This window comes from Gobius niger (genome assembly GCF_951799975.1).
Source record: "Gobius niger genome assembly, chromosome: 10".
In the NCBI taxonomy this organism is placed as follows: domain Eukaryota; kingdom Metazoa; phylum Chordata; class Actinopteri; order Gobiiformes; family Gobiidae; genus Gobius; species Gobius niger.
This window is the reverse complement of record NC_136861.1, coordinates 874,258-887,733: the sequence shown is the minus strand read 5'-3', so window position 1 is coordinate 887,733 and position 13,476 is coordinate 874,258.

The following is a 13,476-nucleotide window of genomic DNA, read 5'->3' as shown; positions in this document are numbered from 1 at the left end:
TGTTCTGGACTGGCCTGCCCGTTCCCCAGACTTAAATCCAATAGATACATCTGGGACATCATGTCTCGGTCCATCCATCAACGCCACGTGGCACCACAGACTGTCCAGGAGCTGACTGATGCTCTAATCCAGGTCTGGGAGGAGATCCCTCAGGAGGACATCCGTGGTCTCATCAGGAGCTGCCCAGGCGTTGTAGGGAGTGCATTCAGGCACGTGGAGGCCACACACACGACTGAGGATGATACAGACTCGTTTGGAGGAATTTCTACAGAATTTGGATCAACCAGTGACCTGATTTGTCACTTTGATTTTGACTATAATTTTGGATCCAGACCTCCAGGGGCTGAGAATTTGATTTCCATTTATCATTCTTATGTTATTTTGTTCTCAACACATTGCACTACACTAGGAATAAAGATTTTCATCCGAAAATCCGAATTGATAGACATCTAGGATGTGTTTTTTGAGTGTGCCCTAAGTTTTTGTGAGCAGTGTATCTTTATAGCTCTATATCTGTAGCTCTATAGCTCTCTCACTCGCTCTCTCTCTCTAGCCCTCAACGTTAGTGGCCTGCAATGTTCTCTGGAGTGGGGATATACAAATATGGTGGCGCATAAAGAGAATTGTAACGTGCCACTTGGTTTCCCAGTACCGAAAAGGGCATGATAACGATTGGGGAGAGTAATTCATTTGATTAGTCGTAGGTTTTAAATTGCATGCATATTTCTTTCCTGGTCAAGCAATATATTTGCGCATGAGGTTCACAAATATTTTGGATGTTCTGGTCAAAACTACAATTTCAATGTTAGAAATAATGAGTTTATCATTTCAAAAGCAGTGTAATTTTATAAATAAAATAAGATTACCAATTGTACTTTGAGGTCCTGGATGTGGCGGCTTAGCAGCGGCACACATATAGCACTTGTTTGCTATGTCAAACACTGTGATAAAATTTTAATTACGTGTTGAAACTACCAAATATGTTTCTGTAAACGGTAGCAATGCTTTCACAACAACTACCTGATGCTTCAAGTATGGCAAGGGACATTTTTCTCCTTTCCTCTCCCATTTCCTTCTTGGATGTCTGGAAACCATTGCCGGGATGGCTGGAAATGTCTCCAGTTAGCACCTCGCCATCTATCAAAAGCAGCTATTTTATACAGAGGACTTTGCAAACCTTTAAATTAAACACTGTGTGATCATTACCCTAATAATCTCCTTTCATAGCGTATTTTAATCGTATCAATATGCAATAATCAATCAATCAATCAACGTTTATTTATATAGCACTTTACAGCAGCACCAGGAGGACCAGAGTGCTTCACAGAAAGATAAAACACGTTTAAAAACACCAAATAATTACAACCTAGACACGATTCAGTGCTCTAAGTATTAAAAGCAAGTTTGAAGAGATGAGTCTTTAATCTGGATTTAAAAAGGGACAGGTCTGACTGAGGGGCAGCTGTTCCACAGTCCAGGCGCGGCAACAACAAAGGAACGCCCCACTGTTTGTACCGGGACCTGGGCACGTCCAGAACCATCTGCTCAGAGACCGGAGACTCTGCTGGGGCGATGTACGGTCACCAACTCAGTCAGATATAACGGAGCGAGACCATGGAGGGCTTTAAAAACAAGCGTTAACATTTTAAAATCAATCCGAAAACGAACCGGTCAGTCAGGTAAGACCTGAACCACTGCAGGGCCGTGCCCTAAACACCAACATGCTCCGCCACCGGGAGAGGAGGTGGTCCACGGTGTCGAACGCCGCGGTCAGGTCCAGCATCAGTAAAAGCACTGGCTGCTTGGAATCCAAAGACAGCAGAATGTCGTTGTGCACTTTAAGAAGAGCGGACTCCGTGCTGTGACGTGATCTGAAGCCAGATTGAAATTTCTCTAGAATAGAATTATTTTCCAAAAAAGAATGCAGCAACTGAATTGGTTTCTCTAAAACCTTGGACAAAAATGGCAGGTGAGAGACAGGTGGACAATTTGACAGAACAGCAGGATCGAGGTTAGATTTTTTAACAGTGGCCTAACCACAGCATGCTTGAAGGCTGCCGGGGCAATAAAATACTTAATATGACATGCCCAACACAGGAACAAAGTACCTTTGCTGCAATGACCCCACAGCTGTAGCCATCTCTTTGGTTTGGGTGGGGGATCTGCCCTCCCCTTCCAAGTAAGGGAACCCCAGTCTTCTAATCCGTGCCGGCATCTTCTCATATTTAGGACATTTCTATCTCTACAGGTGTAAATTTAATAGGAAACCTTTTTCAAGCAGTATCTTGTCAAATATTCAGATTAAAACAGTAGTCGTTTTAAAATTAATGAATAGTGTGACTGAACAGTACACACACACAATCCATGTGTTTCCAAACACTTTATTTTAACACAAACCAATTGGATTCTATACAACCCAACCAGAATCCCATGGAAAAGCACGACTGTACATGTAATAAAGGAGTAAATCACATTTCATCACTACATACAACCTCATTACTAATAGTAAGACACCTACTGTACCAATTTCTGTAGTAATCATTAAATGTGTTAGTAATACTAGGCTTACATATAATGCTCCCATTATAACATCATAATAATTACGGCTATTTATATATATAAACCTTTTCTGGATGTTTCATACTGTGTGTACCTGACTCGTTTTGCTGCCCGGTCGCATCAGCCAACTCTATAGTTATTTGCGCAGGATCTAATACATAAACTGTTTTGGTGAACGGGTAAATGAACTGAAAATAAAAAACAGCGGTAAACAATGTGCTAACATACTGAATACCTATATATATAATACTAAAACTTACTAGAAGCTGCCAGTGATTTCCTTTGCATGGACGAATGACATTATAGCTTCGTAACCTCCGAAGTCCACCGATAAAAATGAAGCAATTATTACAGTTAGTGAGTCGAGTCAATATAAAGAAATATTACATATAAATATTGTACATTCAACTAACTTCTGACAGAGCTTCATTTCTTAGGATTTGACGATCCCCATACATCACAGCCGTCGCTGTATAGTGGTTGAGTATGTAAGTGTTTTTATTGAGTTCTCTTGCCCAAATATAGGTCTAGGTTTATTACATTTGACATTGCAGGAAAGAACAAAATGTTTAACCTGAAGGTTGTCAATAACAATAGAATAAAAACAGCAGTATACCAAAAAATGAATAAAAACATCTATGAAACAGATTCGTAAAACAATGTTAATGTAGCAGTGGCCATTAAGTTTTATGTAAAGAACCGCATTACAAGTCTGAAAAGGACATTTTAGAGCCCTTGTTCATGTTGTTCGTTGAGTGGACATAAAAGTGGCATTACTGAGAGCAGTAATTGTGACAATGTTTTGAGTCAGTATTTCTTTGTATTTTGAAGATACACTAAACTTTACTCTACACTTTGATTTCTCAGGCATTTCTGCCATTTATTTCTACTTTGATTAACAGACATTAGACAAAGACAATTGTCTTTTGAGTCGTAATGGCATTAAGCCGTTGTTCCATGGTATGGTTCCAATTTAAGAAGACTTATGTTTTATAGAAAATAATATTAAACATGGCGTCTTTGGCACTATGATTATGAGAGTCATTTTCTGTGGCCTAGTCATACAACTTGATGAAAGCTACTTCTAACAACATACTCTGGATTAAAATCGTGTTCAGTGGGAAAAAAAACTTTAACATGTGGCCTACACAGCTACTGACAAACTAATTTATATCATGATCATTATCATGCCTTTGCCTTTCCTTTACTGAGAACATAATGGGTTCTTCTTAACTCAACATAAAGCATTTTTACCTGAAAGAAAAATTGAATACTAATGGTTCAAGTCAAATTACAAGGTTATTTTTTAACACACATTGGCCTAGTATATGGTAATTTTGGAAAATTAACTTACAATAACACACTTTACATTTCACATGTTGAGTCAGATGTATTATTCTTTGCAGTCCCCACAAAGTAAGTTAATCTTGAAAGTGTGTTAAGTGGTCCAAACGAAGACATAAAAACCGGACAATGTGTATACCGTGACCCCACAAATCACAAAAACATGACGAGTCCCCAGGAAGCTGTGCCTGGTCAGGTCAGGGTACTCTACTTTGTCTGAATGGTAATGTAAAGTGACATTTCTGTTTCTGGCTGCTATAGTACTTTACCTGATTTTTTTCAGTGCTGTAGAACCTTAAGAAAGGGTGGTCCCCACAATGCACGTCCCCGTCTTGCGCACCCACGATGTGATATAGACAAATATAGGTGTGTGTGTGTGTGTGTGTGTGATTATTATTACTTATCTTCTCTGTTTTTTTTTAGAGATTTAGGTGAATTTAGATGAATAAAAAGAAAAAATGGGTGTAAATTAATTTTCCCCATCGGTGATTTTTATGTGTTTTGCCAGGTGTAAATGATATCGCCAAATATACTGTTCAAATACCATATATACTATCATATTTCTTTTTCATACCGAGATATACATTTTTGGCCATATCGCCCGGCCCTACCTACAACCCCTTTCAACAATTACTTTTTTTCAATGTACTTGTTTTTTAGACAAGCTTTGGGGCGCCCCTTGCAGTGCATCTGAGGCCCCCGGACTACACTTTGGAAACCACTGGTCTAGGGGATTTATCACATTCAAACTGACAAAGCACTTGTTTACAGTGAGTGCTCCCCTTTTACACACACGCACACGCACAGGCACACGCACACACACACACATTTTCTAAATAAACTTTAATGTAACTTCACTTAATTGTTGGTTTTCATACTTTTTGAATGAGGAGTGTGGCATGAGAGCATGTGAAGGCACATGTGGCTCACAATAAAAGCATGAGAGTTGACAGTCGTTCTGATCGCAATAAAGTTAGTAACGCTAACGGGCATAATGCTAGCGCAGCTAGCGCAAACGTTCACAGCAGTTTATGGAATATATAAAAATATCTAAAAGACATCAGCATGAGCATTAACATAATCTAAGGAAAAAATTACCTTCACTGTGCTTCCTTTAGAGTTGAACACAAGAGCTGTAATCGGGAGCGCTAAACAAGTATGTTTACGCATATGAAGTAGCCATGGAGCTCCACATCTTCACACTCTGCAATAAGAGACAATTGTAGTCAATTAAAATACAGATTAAACAGACTCATTTCCTAGTATACACTTCAGTAATATACACAAAATGCATTCTTACTACTTACACAAAGACATGAAAATAAATAGTCTAGCATACTGGGACTGGAAAAGTTACTCAGCTAAATCCAGCATAGTATTTACAGCATTAGTTGTTTCTTCATTATTTTACCAACTGTCTTTCACTCCACTGCAGCCGTTTCCATAGTAATGATAAACAATTGAGCTAGAACTAGCTTAAGGTAAAAACAGATTAAAAAGTGAAATAACTCCAGTTTAGGACTTAAAAATGGTATAAAAAAAATGGTAAGCGGGATAATGCCCGATGAGGTGTCCATTATCAGAATTAACTCAACGACACGGAGGTGTCTACCATGTCTGGCTTAATCCCTTACAAATGCATTTTCCCATAGAAATAAACTAATGCAAATTAATTACTAATAATCAAATTCTTTACTGTGAATGATGAGTCCAGTATTTTGCAATGTTAAAGGTGCTTTGTGCAGGAAAAAAAAGTTAACATTTATCTAAAAAACAGAAAAAGAAAAGAGAGACAAAACAACACACATGAGGTATGGCATAAGCCAGTAGACTATTTTAAGCTACAATTCGTACCATTAGTGCCACTGTCAAATACAAACACCACAACTACTATCACCACCACCGCCACCTTCCGTACCCAAACGCCGCTGTCGCACAACCATAACCACCACCATCACTATCACTACCACTACCACCACTACCACCATCCACACCAGCATCACCACCACCACCACTACTAAAATCAAAGATTTGAGTTTATAACAACAGATGACAGATGAATAGAAGAGAAGAAAAAAAGAGAGAGAAGAAAAAATAAATAAATAATAATAATAATAATAATAATAATAATAATAATAATAATAAAAAAGAGAAAATAATAATAATAAAAAAGTAAAGTAAATAAGATATAAAATTTAAAAAAAAAAAAAAAAAAAAAAAAAAATAGAAATAAATAAATAAAATAAAAAATAACGTTTGTAATTAAATGTGTGGCATTCCTCTCATATATGGCTAGTTTAGCCATGTCGATAAGGGCAATGTCCGCCCACTGTTCCCCACGCGTGCGACACCCAGGCCGGCACCCGCGGTCGCTCACTGTTGATCCCCCGCCAATCCTGATTCTTACTTTCTCCCTTTACAGTAGGTGCAAGTGTGTCCCTAAATAAAGTGAGGTGCATTAAAATGGGCATCGAGCCCAGTTAACATTTATGATGATTGATCTTGTAGTGACCCAGCAACTGTATGAGTGGTCAGTATGGTGCCTTTACTTTAGATTGCAGTGGTCTAGGGCTGCAACTAGCGATTATTTTGTAATCAATTAATCTATCGATTATTTTTACGATTAATCGCTTTGCTGTGAATAGTGTGGGATTTTTTTTTTTAATCACATACACCTTAACCCCTTAAGCCCGACGGTCCCACCTGTGGGACCAAAATAGGTACTGCATCATAAACCTCTGTGGAGTACATCTTAAAAACTTATCACGAAGTTATTTTTTTAATTTAAGCAAAGTGTACACCCTAATGCACACAAAACAAACCATAATGTTAATCTTTATGCACATATTTATCTGTACAGGCCATTTTTATACCCCGTTGTTCGCAAAAGAGCGTTTTGAAAACCTTTGGTTTTGTACGAAAAGACGTTGTTTGCGTTGCCATTGAAATCCACGTACAGCTAAGTTTGTAGTCCTGTGAAAGGGGAGAAGTCACTGAATCTAATGATAACAATTACTCTAAAAACTACAACACCCCGGTGTTGCAAAGGGAACGCGTAAACACTGCGCCCTATTTCCGCTTCCGTGAGCTCTCTTCTTCGGCGCGAAACAGTGAACAGAGCGCACGTACTCCCCCTCGGTTTGGCGACTGCTGCGAGGTTTTGTTGTTGAGTTTCCGCGAAATATTTAGTTTTATTTCTTCGAAGTCATGGCTAAGAAGATGTACAACATTGAAAGGGACATGGCGGAGATTTTAGCGGAGGTTCAGAGGCGGTCCGATGTGGAAGTGGAGGATTCGGTTGATACGGAGGACAGTTCGGACGACGATGATGAGCGGTCAGAAGATGAGGCGTTCATCTTGCATGTACCTGTTTACAAGTAAGTTTATTTGTTTGTTGTTATATTACTATTATTATTATTATTATTATTATTATTATTATTATTATTATTATTATTATTATTATTATTATTATTGTACATTATGTATTTTCAGATAGTATAATATAAAATAACACGCATAATTATTGTCTTTCACTCAAAATTCTAGCCAAGCTTGTTACTAGTATGTGATGTAGAATGTGGTGTCTGCAACTTTCTACTTTTCCGTGAAGACCCTCAAGACGCTCAAATGACAACATATGTTTACAGTAATAATAAAAATAGTAATAACAATAGACATTATGATAAAAAGTAGTTATTGAAGACGTTTTACAAATATTGAATTATTCAAAATCAATAGCATTTTTTTTGGAGGAGAATATGATTCATTTTTTCCCCTCATCAATAATTGTGTATGGATTTATTTTATCCTCACAGTTACTTGTATCTATTCAAGAGTGTTTGTGAAAAAACAAATGAAAACAAAGGAATAAAATGTTTAGAAAATGCACTAATGAATCCTAGTACTACAATAAAATGTTGCATTTTTATTTTGATCTTACATTTCCCTGCTTTCTATTTCATACACTAAATAATTCACGCAGCATGTTTTATTATCAATTACTGGGTAACAATTGCCTTTTTTTGTCCTATTTCCAAAGTGATCAAGAGGAGAATGGTGAAGCAGAGGGGAAAGATGAAGCAGAGGGGAAAGATGAAGCAGAGGAGAACGGTGGAGCTCCATCTACCCACCGTGGTGCAGAGTCTCCTCTCTTTCTGAGGTTAGTGTGCTGATTTGTGTTGCAATACTCATCTAATACTCATATCTTGTCTGAAATCAGAAGTTGATGTAATTTATTTATATTGATGGTGATTATTTTTCTTACAGTGATGATGTTGGAGATGATGAGGACTATGCACCCCCTAAGCGGAAGAGGGTACCATCCACTTCATCTTCCTCCAGTCCTGCATCCCCTGAACCTGGGATAACACGAGGGGGGCGTGGAAGAGGCCGTGCCCGAAGGCGTGGAAGAGGCCATGCCCAAGGCTGTGGAGGGCTAGCGAGAAGGCGTGTTTTGGCTGCTGAAGATGCAGGGGAGGCATGGCGCACCAAAGAAGACCCGGATGTTGCACCGGAAAGCCCACCCTTTGAGCCCAAACATCCTCCAGGCCCAAGAATTGACGGCACCGTGAGCTGGTCTCCTTTAAGCCTGTTCAAGTTGTTCTTTAGTGACAGGGTGCTGCGCACTGTCATGAAGAATACTAATGAAAATGCAGCAAGGCGACTGGCAAGCGGCAAAAAATATAAGTGGTCCCCCTTGTCTCCGGACACTTTTTTTGTGTTTTTAGCTGTTATCATTTACTCTGGTTTGGTGCACACTCACGAAAGGTCTGACATGTGGAAAACCACCTTTCCCTACAACTTCCCCTTTCCTCGCTCTTTTATCACCAGGGACCGGTTTGAAGCCATCTTTTGGTCCCTTCATCTCTCTGATTTGGCTGAAGATGAAGAAAATGAGAAAAAAAAAGGAACCCCCCAGTATGATCGGCTCTTCAAAATTAAACCCCTCTACACTGAGATTGTTGATGCCCGCAAGTCCCATTTTCAACCGAACCAAAACATCACAATTGACGAGCGTATGGTTGCAAGCAAGGCCCGTATTGGATTTCGGCAATATATGAAGGATAAGCCCACCAAATTTGGCTACAAGTTATTTGTTTTGGCGGATTCGGAAACTGGCTACACTTCAAATTTTTTTGTTTACCAGGGAAAGGACAAAGAGCGCAGGGTCCAGAGGCAAGCGGAGGAGGGCCTCAGTGTGTCATCTGTGATGGACTTGCTGAACTTTGAGCTTCTGGGGAAAGGCTATCGACTCTATGTCGATAACTTTTACACAAGTGTGCCTCTGTTTCACAAGCTTGCGCAGAACCACACTGCAGCATGTGGCACCATTCGAACCAACAGGAAAGGCTTTCCCAAAACAACCCTGAATGATCTCCCAATCAGGCCACAAAGAGGAGACATGCGCTGGATCAGGAAAAACAACCTGCTCTTTTTGCGGTGGATGGACACAAAGGTCGTAAACGCGTGCAGTACCTTTCACAGCGCCTACAGCGGGAATGCTGCTCTCAGAAGGGTGAAAGGGGCAGACGGGCAGTGGCGTAGGACGGCTGTGGACATTCCTGATGCCATCAAGGACTACAACGTCTACATGGGAGGAGTTGACCTGTCCGATGCCCTTATTCAATACTACTCCGTCTTGAATAAGACCATGAGGTGGTACAAAACTTTTTTTTATCATTTCATTGACATAGCGGTAGTCAACAGCTATATCCTGTACAAGCGTGTGAACAAGTCTCCATCCCTCATGACCCACAAGATGTTCCGGGAAGCTCTCATGACGGAGATGGTAGCGCAAGCCAAAGCTCTAATTGCAGACTCTGCACCCCGCCCCACCCTGCGCAGCACATGCATGCCAATGTTCAGAGGAGACAGCTCATCTGAGCGGAGAAGGTGTGTGGTATGTGCTGCTAAAGAGAAGGAGAAGGCAAAGCAGATGCCAGGATACAAAGTGCAAAACATCAAGACACCCGTTTACTGTTCCAGCTGTGATGTGTCTCTCTGCTTTGTTCCTGGAAGGAACTGCTTTGTGGAGTTTCATGGCTTGTAAATGTAAATATTGTAAATGTAAATGCTGTTAGCAAAATGGTGTTTTAATGTACCAGGACAACAGGATCTTGCATAAACATGTACCCTTTACACAGTGAGATGTGTGGCAAGAACGGATTAGGGGCACTTTGTATTACAAAAAAGTTTAAAAGTCCTTTATTATTAACTGGACATGCCGATGTGTTTTGAAAGTACAGAGTCTTTGACGGGGGCAAACAAAGACTCTGTACTTTCAAAATGCATCGGCGTGTCCATGCAAAAATTAAGGATAAACCTTTTTGTAATAGAACGTGTCCCCTAATCCATTCTTGCCACACATCTCACTGTTTAAAGGGTACATGTTTATGCAAGATCCTGCTATAGGCACTTTTATTTGAAAGAGCACTTATATTTCTTATATAATATATAATCATTTTATATATGTTTTAGACCTTGTTGACAATGTTGACAAACTTACTTCCAGATTGCTTCTCTTTCAGTAACACCTGGTCACGGGACTGTCTCGAAAACTGCTTCATTCTGTGATTTGCGTATCGTGTCTCAAAGCGGGTCATCGTTCAGAGCGTCTCACTGAGCTGCCTTTAGTGGCTAGGCGCTAAACAACGGAGGTTTTCTTGTCCGTATAGTTATGTAAATCATTAGTCATAGATAAATGTGCTGTATTTCCCCCATTTTCCATTGGCTTATTCTGACTGTGGGCCAGAATACATTTTGTATTTTCTTATTCTTCACAAGGGTCCTTCTTTTGAACAGATACAAAAGCAGGCGTGGAGCTGATCAGGCGAGGGAAACAAAAGGAGCGCCATCTACAGCAAATAGTGCCAAAATTAGTCCGTGAAGCACAGACCCACAATACAAAGAAAATTACTCGTGTTGGTGCTTCAGTCGTGTTTATGAGAAGTAATTAAGTTAGTAAATAAATAAATAAAGAAGTAATAACGTTTGTCCACAAGAGATCACTGTTCAAACAGAATGAAACAGCTCAGGGACTAGCTACAGCACTTTTTTGCTGTGTTACAAGACTTTACTCGCCCATCACTAGTAAAAAAGAGTTGTGTTATGTCTGTAGTTTCTCATAAATATTGATTTAATGGCTGTTTGAATCCAATTGAATGTTTTTTGTATATATCTGTCAACTGAATTTGCACATACAATTGTTCTATAGTTTCTCCAATTATTGTACTGTGCTGTGAAATGATATGAGATTTTATTTTATTAAGTTTGAATCAACCTTTTATATATTTGTACATATTTGACAGTTATTATTACCTTTTATATGGATGTTTTATATAATATTGATGTTTATGATTATTGTTATTTGACATTTATGGCATTTTGTGAGAGTTCTTGTAGTAAAAATACTCATTTGGTTACAAACTAATCTAGTTTGATGTCATGTGTATGAATTTCTACTGTGCACAATGGTGGTAATTGATGATGCGCCAACTATATATTCTTTCCAAAAGCACCATTAGATGGCAATTGACTCAGATAATGCTCATAAGTAGAAATATTCAACCAGTTTACTTTGAAAGTGGAAAAAAAAACCTTTGGCACACATTGTGCCAAAATGTGCCATTTTGTGCCAAATGAAGGGTTCGCCTGGTAAAATCATGTTTCAAACCTAGTGTGTAGGCCCTTCCATTCATCCAATTCAAATAAAATTTGGTAGAGGTGTAGTCAGCAAGTTACTTTAGATAACCAAAGGCATTTGTGTGCATAGAATCTGTGTAAACATGGTGTTACCCATTGTTATATATCATAAAACATCAGGCGGAGGTTAAAAAAAGTACAAATTACTCTAGATTAATCCTAATTTACACAGCCATAGTAACACAATCAATAATTTTAACATTGGGAATGAATTCCTCAGGTCCATAGCTGTCCATAGACACCAAGAACATGCATATGGAGTGAATTACTGAAGAGCCATTCTTGGTTTACCTTTGAGATTTCATTTTGGGTGTTTTTGTCCTCAAAAACGGCTAGGGCTTAACAGGTTAAGTGGTGCTACTTGAGGATGTGTTGATGGAGTAAACTAAAGGGAAATGTTTGTTGGAGGCTCTATTCATGAAATGTACAATGTACAAACCCTACAGACCCTAACTATAAAAACAAAGTAGGTTTTCATCAAAAATACAACATTTTTAAAGTATTTTTTACTCCATTTTAGTCTGTGTGAACCAGAAAACGATTAATCGAATACTAAAATAGTTGTTGACTACTTCAATAAATCGATTAGTCGTTTCAGCCCTACAGTGGTCTCTATAACGCTCCAGGATGAATTGTTTTGTAGGTTTTCTGGTGAGAGGCTCTGTCAGCAGAGGGAATCTTCCAAACAATTGATCCTGGAGCTTCTTAGAAACCACTGTGATGGAAAGGAAAGGCGGCATGCTGACCATGAATACAGCCACTGGGTCACTACAAGGTCAAATACACACACAAAAATCTACTTTTTGTTTACATAAAAAGTTACAAAATGCACCTTTAAGTCTACATTAGTTCATAGGCCATAGACCGGAAAGGGCGGCTGGTGTAGGTGTTCTGCTCCTGAATGTAAGCTAATACACTCATCTTCATTAATGTATAATGTGAAATACTAAATATAATTTGCATAAAGGCATGTCAAACATATCTACAACTTCCATCTGCTTAATGCCCCGCAATTTGACAATAACAATTTTGAAGTGGAGTTAATTTTACATTCAGATTAAATATGAAATGCTAAAATGTTTTTCATAGGGATACCAATGCAATTCACATTACTTTTTGAAATGTTCCACAGTATGTGAAGCTATCGCAAATAAACAGAAAGTTCCAAATGTTCCCTTATAATCTCGGAGCCGCGGAGCGGGTGCGGGGCAACAGAGCCGCGGAGCGGGGCTACGGAGCTACGGAGTATGGCTATGGAGCGAGGAAAGAGCGGCCATTAGACTAACGGCAGATTTGGCGAGCAGGACAGAAGCGACCGTTTTTTTTTTTTGGTTTCGGACTGACAACATTACGTTATCTACTCAAACAAAAGTATATTGCTGTCATGGGTTTGTACTTACGTACTTTTGATGATCGTTGTCGTTCTCTGCTCTGCTGACTCCAGACGCTGAGTGAGCGGTCACGGTCTTTCTTCTTCCTAAAATGCATTGCGCCAGCCCGTTCTCGCGCTCTTCGGCGGGAACCATCAGCGGGAACATGAATTGTGTAACTACAACGTTGATTGCTCATGTTGATCGTACAAGTATCATTGATGTTGGGACACTTTATCATGTTTTGTGTCAATTCAACACTATTGTAACATGCGGCAACACAGAACATGTTACAAAAGCGTTGATATAGCAAAATAAAATGTTGTAATTTTAACAGACAGCCGTTCCCAGTTTTTTCAGTGTAGGCATGTATATGATATATTGTACCTCTACCACTATGGAGCACTCATTTTTGTGATAAATATAAGTGTTTTCTGGAGGTATTTTTCGAATCCGGAAGACACAACGCTTCGATTCAGTTAACCCCGCCCTCTCTCTCCGC